Here is a 12,043-nt window from a genome sequence, read left to right as displayed (position 1 = left end):
AATGTTGGCATGAGAGCCATCGCTAGAAATTAATTCGCGGCCAGAGAAGTCATGGAAATGGGGTTGCCGGCGAGGTGGCGCCCTCCCTTTGACGCCTTCGATCGCAACCCTTCCCTTCCTGAATTGGCGATGCCTCTTTATCTAGCACGCGAACTTTTTCGTGTTTCGGAGATATTATCACGGTGTCCATGGATTCCAATGGGTTATTTTGCCTTTTATTTTTGTGTTTTGGGACGAGGTTCTGGGAAAAATGAATATTCATTATACATTGGTTATGCGCATAATTATTATGTTATTATTTATATAATTAGATAATATTTTTATATTGGAAAGAATACTCGTACGTATGTGTTGAAATTTAATTGGCGTAATTTTGGTGAATTTTTTTTCCCATATTGTAGGTACACTAAAATATGCGACTTGCATCACTCACGACATGTTTCTATTATTTTGTTACGAGTATAAATATCGAAGATTGGTATTTTTTTTTTTTTAACAATTCCTAGAATTCTAAGCTGAATTTATACAGGCTCCAAATCTTGCATAAGTTGCACGATTTGACATTACATTACTAGAAAGTAGAGAATAGAGATCTCTAATTATTTTTCTAATTAAGCTTCCTTTTTAGAATTTAGAGATCTTCTCAAATTATTGTCGTTGCACGATTGATTTCTCTGAGAAAATCGCGATAACTTTATTCTTTACTTGTCTTTTGTTTGTGTTATCCCTTGAATCCGTTCACAATATTGTTGACTTCGAAAACAATATTCTCAATTTTTCTCAAAGATACCTTCAATACCAAAGCGTATACTTGAATTGTACATTTGTCTGTCTCTTGAATGTTCTTTTCTCTTTTCGGTTTTATTAGCGATATTTTCACTTAAAACAATGTCCCTTTTATGATTCTACAGAAAACGAGATTTTCAAATTATTATTTTCTTAGCGATAAGAAAAATAATGTAGTGTATACTCTTGCTTATCAGATTTTATTTAAAAAAACTTTAACAAATAAGATTTAACTCGATTCACAATAAATTATTTCATTGTTGTATTTTTAAAAGATAATGGCACCGACATGCGTTTATAGACATGAACAAAACACGTGAATTCTTCGTTTTATGATAAGATTAACATTCGTGCACGCTATTTTTTTTTTTATTTTTTATAATTATGTTACAAAATAGAATCTGTGCTCGTCAAATATATTGACAAGATATATAATATCTTTACAATGTATTTTTTTAAATTCACGATATTTATTTATAAAATTTATAACTTCTGATATGCATTAAATTTTAACGGATTCGCAAATATTTAGCTCTGATACAATAGATATTGCGTTAGCTTTTGTGTTAATAAATATGTCCATGCACGAGTCCAAATTTTACTGACAAATAATTTACGCGACTAAACAATAAAGTTGGCCAAGCGTCCGGAATACGTTTTCATTAACCCGAACGATGAGAAGCGCTTTTGAATTTCCTATTGTTTTCCTTCTTGCATCGCACGTCATCTCCCTTGCTCTTTGTCTAACGCAATTCCACGTTCCATCCCTTCGTTCGCGCTGCCTCGTGGCGAGGCATTTGGTCCACAGTTCCTCCATTATCCTAATAAATACACGATGCCGAATGCATCGCGATCCTAATAACGTCTCCCTAATAACGATGCACGCTACTTATCGAATGTATTGGGAATAATTTGTTTGCTCTCAAGCAAAATATACCTCTGTATTTTACATTCGATCTTTAAGATATTTCATATATATACTTAATAAAGTTGTCTTACTACATAAAGTTTTAGAGTTTTTAATCTGGAAAAAAAAATTAAATGAAAAAAATAGAGATACGAAAAGATGTAGGGCATCAGCTTCGTGTTTTGTATAAAAATTGATAATAATATTTTTATATTTGACAATTAGAATTAATTTGAGTTATAATACCATTTGACAAAGCATCAAGTGCCTAGATATTTCTGAAAAAAGAACAACATTTTTCAAAATTAGAATTCTTGAGAATTTGGAAATTTGTATAATATTCTTGGAATAACAGTCACAACTCTATCAATCATATCAAAATATTAAAAATGGGGAGTATTAATTTTATAAAGATTGAGAATACATTATCAATCACATTCGGTATATAAATCGAAATGGAAAGAATTCACTACTTTATATACCTGTACATTTTATAAAATCCCGTTTTCTCGTTTTATCCACATTGTTCTTTCGATATTATAATCAGAATATATTTGTAGTCGTATAAAACAGTTGTTAATGCGAATAACTTGGACGATTAAGCATGGCAAATCTTCGAACATTACAAAAGTTTTTGTCATCAAGATTTCTCGTTGGAATAATGCCAACCTTCGCTGGGATATTCACAGTGGAATGAGAGATCGTTAATAACGTAATAGAATTGTAAAATTTACCAAAGCTCGGTCAAGATATTCATTTCACGCAAAAGTATAACGAAATGTTATCACGTCGATCTTATCACGAAATCTCCTTGTCAAGATGACGAGAAAAACAGGCTACGCAGAAAAGAAAAAAAAAGATTATTAATATTCTTGTATGAAAAAGCTCGCTTTTATAATAAGTTATTTTATTCGCGAGTCGCCAGAGTTCTTGGTCAAATCGGTGCTCGCGCAAATCACCGCGTCTCGTGTCGCGCGTTTATGTGTCAGCGGGTCACGTGCGTCCCCTTGGCAGTGAAAGGGTTACATCGGGGCGCGCGGTAATTGCCAGTAGCTATCTGATATTCTGATGGTTACATTGACCAACGGGCTCTCCCCGAGTCGGTCAGCGGTTGATCCGTCGTCGGATTATAGGAACGACCCGACCCGATTCGACCCGACCCCTACGGCCAGCGCTGATCGGGCCCGGCGTCGATCAGCCGAAGGGGAGACACGGCGGGCCAGAGAGTTTTAGGGAAAAAGGGCGAGGGGTTTGCGCGCCTCGACGCGACGCGTCGCGCCGCCGTATACGAGTGGGGGGATGATATTTCTTCTTTCGGAGGGGTAGTCAGCGCCGCCACCGCGGCACCACGCAGGGTGAGTCTCAGTCGCTGCTCGGTCACCCCGCCGATACGGGTGGGTTCCGCGCGAGGAGTCGATCTATCTCTATCACCCGCGCGTACCTCTTACTCTCGTTAGCTCGTCTCGCCAATCGTAATCAATCTCACGCGAACTTTTCCCGGTCATAGAAGAGGGGACTCGCTCGCCCCCGTCTGGATACGCGACAAGTTGTGCCCCCTGTATCCCCGTCGCCAGGATACCCGTATCGAGGGATCCCCGATCTGTACGAATCCGTGTGTGCGGGAACGTGGTGCCGCAACCGGTCAGCGCGCGTGCACCAGGCGACGATCGATCGACTCGGGATACAATACGATCCAGAGAGGCGATGGACGGAACCATCCCCATGCGGGACGACAGATAAGGAGCTCAGAGGAAAAACGACTGCATTATTTATCGGTACGAGGAGATCGTGCGCGGGCGAGGCCGATCGCCCCAAGCGCCTCCGATCGCGCCCGATGCGCCGGTTTAGCGATATAAAGCTTATCGAGAAGGGAGTATGTAAGGGTCAATCCGTGTGATGCAACCTAGTCCGGAATGATCGTTCTCGCTCGGTCCTTAACTGCTGCACGATACGCGAAAATTTATCGTCATCTCGCGAACGGTAAACGATCTTCAGAATCTGTATTCCGTTAAAATTCTCTAATCAACGGACTTGAGTCCATTCGATGATTCTTTTTATAACGATACGTTTTTATTAGAGACATAGTATGTATGACGGAGAATTGGAGAACCGCACGAGAGGGCAGATGAATTCTTAATTGTGATCTCGAGAGACGACGAAGAGAGAGATATATAGGGAATGTGTGTGTGTGTGTGTGTGCACCGAGGATCTATAGGAGGCTTCCCAGCTCTTGGCGTTTTTTTTTTTTTTTTTTTATTACAAGTGAATCTTGTCGAATCGTATGGGGAGAGGAAAATCGTAGAATGATATTAACGTGTATCTTATCGTTTGACTTTACGAGAGTGAGGGCAGTGCCCATTTAAGAAGATAACGTATGTTGTCGGTAAGAATTATATGCATCCAAGAACTGTATCGATCAAAGTTTGATAAATTATTCATGATATTAATTTAATATCTACCAAAGTACATGTAACTTTGGTACAAAACGCTCTAGTAGCAGTAGAGTTTACGACGATTCATGAACGATCATTAACTGTCTGATGACTCCCTACTCGAGATAATGATCGTGCCATGTGCCATGTGCTGCTCGATAAACTTTTAGCATCACTGCGTTGAATTAGAAATTCCATTAGGAGTGAGTAAAACCGAGTGTAAAATAGCAAGCAACTAGCAATTCGATGAAGACGAAGGAAGCAGTTTTTATCTCTTGATCGGACATCATTTTTTATTACGTATTTCTTTTCCCATACAAAATCGCGCGACAACGATGACCGCATTGTTAGATATGGAGTGTTTTTCATCGACTTTCGCTATTTTGGCCTTTGAGTGTGCGATATACAGGGTGGCCCCGAACGTTCCAGTCAGACCTTGAGATCTTATAGGAAATTTAATTCTGAACAAAAAATTTCCTATAAACATGGGTCGAAAAATGTATCCTTAAGAAGTTATCGCTCAAAAATCTCTGTTGGAAAGGAAAAGCAAAAGGTTAAAAGAATATGAAGTAAAAAGGAAATGAAATTTAATAAATTTCTTCGAAAAACGATAAAAATAAAAAATAAAAATCTTTTTCTTTTATGAAAATAAAATAAATTTTTTTGAAGATGAATAAAGACGTGAAAAAACTAACTTTTCTCAAAATATCCTCCTCTAGCTCCAATACACTTTCGGCATCCTCCTGATTCAACTTTAATCGATCTAACAATAAGTAACAAAAGCACTTTTTGTACGTTTGAAACTGATTATATCAAAATCTATGGAACGTACAACAATCATTTTGATCTCATTTGAAAGATAATTTAATTCTCCACAACTTTTGTTTCCGTACTTTTTGTTAAAAGACGCACATTTTCCATGATATTTGGAAAAATGTGTAAAATAATCACAGATTTCAGAGGTTTTTGAGCGACAACTTCTTAAGAAAGTATTTTTCGACCTAATGTTTATGGGAAATTTTTTGTTGAGAATAAAATTTCCTATAAGATCTCAAAGTCTGGCTGAAACGTTCGGGGCCACCCTGTATTTGGTGTGTTTAAACGATGGAATGCAACGAGGTTTTAACGGCGATGATAAAAGAAGCAAAGAGTTATCGAGTTTTGTCAGTCGTAGGCTTCAACGAAGGCTAAATCATCTCGACTTTATCTCGTGGAAACCTGACAGCATCATATGAACGCGACAGAGATTGAGGCTGGCGCATTTCTTAAGTCTTGCGTCCACGATGCTAAAACTCAGTCCGAGTTCTTGGACCGCGAAATGTGTAGCCGATCAATTTACAGCTTTTTTAGGAAAAGCGGTAATTTTATTGGCTCGGACCGAGTTCTAGCATCGTGGACACAAGGCTTTATAAAGTTGCGCGGGCCACGTTAATGTCCTATCTCGTGCTCGCACGCGCTCAAAGCTTCTTTCAGGATATAAAGTGTGCTCGATTTTTTGTACGTTGCAGCAATAAATATTTTATTTGATTCGCTGTTAAACGATTATATATTCCTATAATTTCCCTGCTCGTAACATGCTCGTCGAATTAATTAACGCACGCAATTCCATTATGATAACAACGATGTTTCATTTGTGCGCTCGTTAATTGATTTTGTCTTGGTGTGTTGACTTTATTTTGTGCTCGAAAATAATTAAAAAAATTGCCGTTTTGCTATGTAACTGACAATCGGTACCCGCGGCGCGTTTGTAACGTCAAATGGATTTTGACACGGTAATTAAATCAAGACGTATGTAGCTTTTGTAATGGAAATTATGGCGAAGTTATTGTCGGTAGCATGCTCTCGTGTGCTGATGTGGAAACTCGGAAAGCCACGATGACATTCCCATCCTTGCTTATCGAGCACGACAGGGCTTAAGAGAGATCGGAACGCATCATAGTCGATTGCACCTGAATAGTCTTGCCCTACAAGAAGACTGAGACGCGGAAGTCGATGGTATCCGCCAAGTTTCATCAATTAAAGCTACTAGGTTGATAGCTTAACATTCTAATCGATCAGCGCCGGTTTGTGCTTCATTGAGGCTTACATGTACATGATGGTCCTTAACAGATTGAGATAATTTATTGTGCGTCTTTGGTTTTGTTCATGAAGTCCTTGTTGATATTGAACGCGGATGTCTTTTCGCAAAGAGGGCGGTTTCTCTCGAAAATGCATCAAAGATGATAAATGGAAGATATACAGAAAAAAAATTCTTACTTTGAGAATATCTTTAGTTTCAATGGAAATCTTGAAATGAGATTATATCGCATTTAACAAAAAAAAAAAAAAAAAAAAAAAACTTACTCGAATGAATTCATTTTCTTATTATTTAAGAATAATTTTCTTGAATGAGAAGAAAAAAATGTTGAATAGAAAATAACATATTTTGAAATCGATGATTATAATTATCAAGATAATTATATTGTATTCTTTAAATGATGATTATAATATTGAAATAAGACTATAATATTATTGCAATTCAAGATTATCAAATACTTATGTACGTGAAGATTATAAATTTTTGTGTATATACGAAATAATGAACACGTTAAGTTGTGTATATAAGTTTCGATTCGACACCTTTTCCCCCGTAATTTTGTATTTTGTACGCGAAGAGGAAATAGTATTAAATTTGCGAAATTTTCGATTTGGTACTAGACTTGTACAGATTGGTAAGATCAAATATCTTAAATAAGAAAACCTTAAATATATAAGAAATTAAGAGAACTTGTAACTCGATCGAGTATACGAAATCAGATCAGATCTGTATCAGTGATGCTGAATCTGCGTTGAAAAAATATAAATTCTCTTTAACACTAGTCTAATTGTGATAAGCGAGTTGCCAATCGTAACAGGTTGCTTTTACGAGCTTGTAACGGGTTGTAACGGATTGTATATTTGAATTATAGTCGGTCAAGATTGCCAACATTTTTGAAAAATGATAGTTTTAAAAAAGATTATTCAAATATCGAAGGCGTAGCAAAAAAAGTTCTTCAAGTAAAGCAGGAAATTATGGTTTGTCGATCCATGAAAGAAAGAATGGGATAATCTTAAAGCAATTTCTCGTTAATAATGTTACAAGATGAACTTATTTTACGCTCCAACTATTTTGACTCTAGGACTATTTCTTCTCTCTCCTTCATGAACTTTCTTCAATGAAGTTATTTCTTGAATGGCAAAGCAAAAATATTAAATTAATTTAACAAGTATTTTTATAATCGTTTCTTATAATTATATTTATTTATTAATTTTGTCATTATTAATATTTGATCTAATATAATTTTAAATATTATTACCTCATCACAAATTATTTACAATGCTGGATAAAAATAATTACGAAATAACATTCACATATTTATATTTATAAAGCTTGCAAAGGAAAACTGCGTTAAACGACCATCGATATAATTGCATCTGTTATAAAATTTTCATCTGCAAATCGGGTGAAAGTGGAGTTAATTTGATCAGATTAATAAGAAAAAAAAAGGAAAGGAGGAGTAATAGACGAAGAGCCCGAACTTTTATTCAATTCCCGTCGATCGATCAAACATGGAAAATACTCACAAGCTTTTCCGCTCGACGTTTTCGTTTGCCCTTTACGTCACGCCAGTTTTTTTTTTTATACAAAGAAATATTTCCAATTTTATCTTTCGCTTCGATCGTCCATCCGTTATATACTATCGATTCGATTTTATAAGTTTATCACACATACAAATTTAGCAGTGAATTTAGCAGTTTTCTTTCTCCTCTCGTCAAAATATCTTTACGAATGTAGTTTTACATTGCATTTCGTCGATATGTATTATATTAGGTGTACAACTTTGCTTCCGCCGTTTTCCTATAGATGGCTTTAGCGATAAGTAGTGGTCGAAATAAATAGATCATAGACGTCACGCGATAAACTTGGGCATCTGTCAACATAATCCCATAGAAACATTAGTCGATTTGTGTCCACGTCATAAAGTTATTCTCGATTGAAAATGTCAGTTTACGAGCCAAATTCTCGTCATTTGCGGGAGGTTTTAATTTTCTGCTTCAATACGAAGAAATCTGCGGCTGAGGCTCATCGAATGCTCTCAAATACTTATGGTGAAGCCGCTATTAGTGAAAGAACGTGTCGTGAGTGGTTTCAACGCTTCAAGAACGGTGATTTTCACATCGAAGACCGGCATAGCGGTGGAAGAGAGAAGATTTTCGAAGATGCAGAATTGGAGGCATTACTTAATGAAGACTCGAGTCAAAGTCAAAAAGAATTGGCACGATCATTGGGAGTGACTCAACAAGCAATTTCAAAACGAATCATAAATGTATAACCAGTTTTTTACAATAAAGCCTCGAATTTCGGAAAAAAAACGGCGGAAGCAAAGTTGTACACCTAATAGTTTAATTAACTTTTTTTTTTTTACATAATGTCATATGAATAATTTTCCTAGTTTTATTTTCATTTATATGATATTATTATCTTTTCTTTATATAAATTATATCGTAAATTCTACATGAGAGCGCGCGCGTTGCCATTTGTAATATATTGCATTTTTTACTTGACGTAGGAATCTCAAAAATCCTTTTTCGAGAAGTATATCTTTCCTTGAGTTCTCACATAACATTTCGCCAATTCGTCCTGGCATATCGACCGGATGCCAAAAACTTCCCGCTGTGAGTTTCCTTTCTGACACACATTCTAAATATTCTCTTCGCAAGTATGGTCGTACAAAAACCTTGTTTTAGCTGCTGGTGGTTTAAAATAAAAATTTCAAAGAATACATATATATATATATATATATACATTTTTATACTTTTTTTTAAATAGTATACCTATATTCGATACATAACAACGATTGCTTGATCGCTGCCCTTTTATTTGCCACAATTTTTCGGACGACTTTTTATATTCTTCCTCAAATAGATCGCGTTATGAATTTGCTTGCTTCCCGAGGGAAATCGAGGACCGTGTATATACTACCTTGCGAACTAACTACAATTTACGTTCCATGTCATTGATCGCTACGATACGATTTGTCTTTTGTCATCGCGTATTGCGCTTTGCGCAAGGCTATGCGTCTTTTAGTTTTATCGTTGGATTAATTCTGGCGCGCTCAACTTGCCATAATTTATATATTACTGTCTTAAAGTGTGTCAAATTTGATCAAAAAAATAGATTTTAGACGTATAATTTCAAACAGCCTTTTTTCAAATTTTAATTTTTACACTTTCGCTTATAGTTTTAATAATAGAACTTATTTTGTTCAGGAGGAGACACGGAGAGGCACTTCGGAGATTTCAATGTCAATCTTGTTTTATTTTCTTTACATCAATCGATGTCTCACATTTTTTCAGCTCAAAATATTAAGATAACATTATTGCAAAATAAATAACTTTATGAGATATTTCATAATTTATGTAAAATTATGTCGAAGTAAAGTAATGAAATTAAGTATAAAATATATCTCGTAAACTATTAAACTTTTCGCCATCATACCCCTATAACTTTTCATGCAGAATATTGCAAAAGGGATCGATTTATGTAAAAAAAAATTGAGGCGTTTCCATTTAAAAAAACAAGATTGACATTGAAATCTCCGAAGCGCCTCCACCCAAGGTCAAACTAATGGCACCATCTTATGACCCCCTTAGAACCGAGAACTTTTGTCTGAAACATTTCTTTCTATCTTGCTTTATTCTTTTTTAGATATTTAGGTGTCTCAATATAAATGCCCCATCTTGTATATATAATTGACATAATATATATGGTTTTTTGTATTAATTTGCCGAAAATTCTTAATATGTGATTCTATAATTGATTGCTATATAACTTAGAGATTTTTTTCTATCTATTAGTTTAATTTATTCCATTAAATTTTTATTTCTATAAATGATAGAATGATATCGTGGAAAATAGAATTGATGAAAAATGGTTAAAACTGTGTTTATAAAGGGATGAAAAAATGGAGGAGTATATGTATTTATATAAACGCGAGTTTTTTTGGATCGGCGCGAGGTCGCTATAGTTTTCTGCACATCCATCACGTCATTCAAATATAGGATCGAGTCTGAAAATAGGTCAAGCATATTACAAAGGAGAAGTGAAAAAAATAAAGGAACTTAACGAGGAGTTAATTAATTTTCAATAGATATTTTTTTCGTTTCGCATTCCGATTACTCTCTTTTTTTTTTTTTTTTTTTTTTTTTATTCGACTTTAAATTATAACTTGATTCAGCGAGCTATCTGTTTCTATTGCGACGACTTCTAATTCTACGCTAATATCCCGTGGATGAATGTTTACGACGACGAGTAAGCTATTAGATTAATATTAACAGCGTTACATATATGTTGTAATAAACATGCTTTCGCGTTTTCATCACGGGTCTACGATTCAATTCATTTCATTTTATTAAAGTACAGATTTCACTCTCATGTGTTAAACTGAAATAAACTTATTAATGATATTGCATAGGATATCTAATACTGCAAAAAGACGCAACTTCTTTCTTTATTTTTTTATTCATCGATTTATTTTATATTGTACAATAATGGCCATAGTAAATGCTTAAAAAGATATGATTCTCACGCCTCGAACAATTGATCTTTTGCATATGAAATTTTTTATACTATGTTTATATTAACATACTGTGCATTTTTATTATTCTTTTCCCTTATTCTTTAGATATGTAGATGTAACGATTCATAAATCTACGAAGAGAGACAAAGGTTTCAATCGAACAGCGCATTATTCTTACTTACCTTTTCTCAGCTCTTGTCAGGAGTAAATACCGATGCTTTATGACATTTATTTAGTATTTTCACATTTTATATATTTTTTTTCTTTAAAAATGCACGCTTTTTTTTATGACGGTCAAAAATCGTTTAGAAATTTGTCGTTTATTGCTCCTCCTTATAGGGGAAGCTTTGTTTTCGTGAGAAAAATTTTTTTCGAGTTTTCAATGTGTTTAGAATGTTCCAAAAATCATATTCTTAAAAAATATCCATATGTATATATTGTATGTATGTATATACGGAATGTATTGTACAACCTCCAACTTCCGCCATTTTTGAGTTATCGGACTAAATTTTTTTTAAAAGATGGTATCGAATTTGGTGAGGATCGATGAAAGGGTTCATTTTTTTATAAAATTTTGAATTTTTTAAGAAAGACTTTCGTAAATTTTGAAACAGGTAAATTTTTTTTTTTACGTAGATACAGTTATTATTAAAGGGTGTTTGGTATTAAATTTGGTGAGGATCGATTAAAGAATTTATTTTTTATAAAATTTTGAATTTTCTGAGAAATGTTCGTACACGCTTTAACTTTGACAAATTTTTAGATATTGGATTAAATTTTTTTATTTGAATAGAATATTATTAAAGGATAGTTGGTATCGAATTTGGTGAGGATCGATGAAAAGGTTCATTTTTTATAAAATTTTGAATTTTTTGAGAAATGTCTGTGCACACTGTAACCTTCGCAAGTTTTGAGATATCTTTTTTTATGAAGAAGCCAAAATTTGTAAGACTCGCTTGCTTTAAGGGGCTTAAGCTTTGTGAGCGAAATGAAATGATGAGGAAGCAATGTGCAAGTTTCTAATTTTTTTTTTTAAATTTCTTTCGTATCACTTAAAATCCTAAGCCAAGCTCGCGCTATTTCGTAACAGATACAGGGATATAAGAAGCGTTCTCCTTTCATGTGGTAGGTCAAGATGACGACAATAATCGCTGGCGATAATCCCGACGCTGTGCATCCTTTCGAAGGACGTTAGAAGGAATTGTAATTTGGCTTTTTCGATACTCTCGTCTACTCTCCATCACGTTCACGCGTCACATTATTTCCTTTTGCCGACGACGGTATTTACGAGTGACTCGTTCTCGAATGACGTCGCGGGA

General features: G+C 34.8%; 1 protein-coding gene across 7 annotated transcripts in view; it reads left to right on the top strand.

Annotated features, from left to right (window-relative positions):
- The window catches only part of Eag (ether a go-go), a 102,493-nt gene that overhangs the window by 6,530 nt on the left and 83,920 nt on the right, over window positions 1-12,043 (top strand). For 6 of the 7 annotated variants that reach the window (XR_011447759.1, XR_011447758.1, XM_070306076.1 and 3 more), the window contains exon 1: window positions 3,076-3,468. The exons of the other annotated variant lie outside the window; for it this stretch is intronic. The gene's annotated coding sequence lies outside the window, so the exon portion shown is untranslated. Of the gene's footprint in view, window positions 1-3,075; window positions 3,469-12,043 lie in introns of those variants that run through there. 7 annotated transcript variants of the gene reach the window in all.

The sequence above is a fragment of the Polyergus mexicanus genome, unplaced genomic scaffold (genome assembly GCF_030449975.1).
Source record: "Polyergus mexicanus isolate NDT 795.1 unplaced genomic scaffold, iyPolMexi1.0 SCAF_13, whole genome shotgun sequence".
Lineage (NCBI taxonomy): Eukaryota > Metazoa > Arthropoda > Insecta > Hymenoptera > Formicidae > Polyergus > Polyergus mexicanus.
Note: the sequence above shows the minus strand (reverse complement) of the source record. Positions and strands in the feature narration are given on the sequence as shown.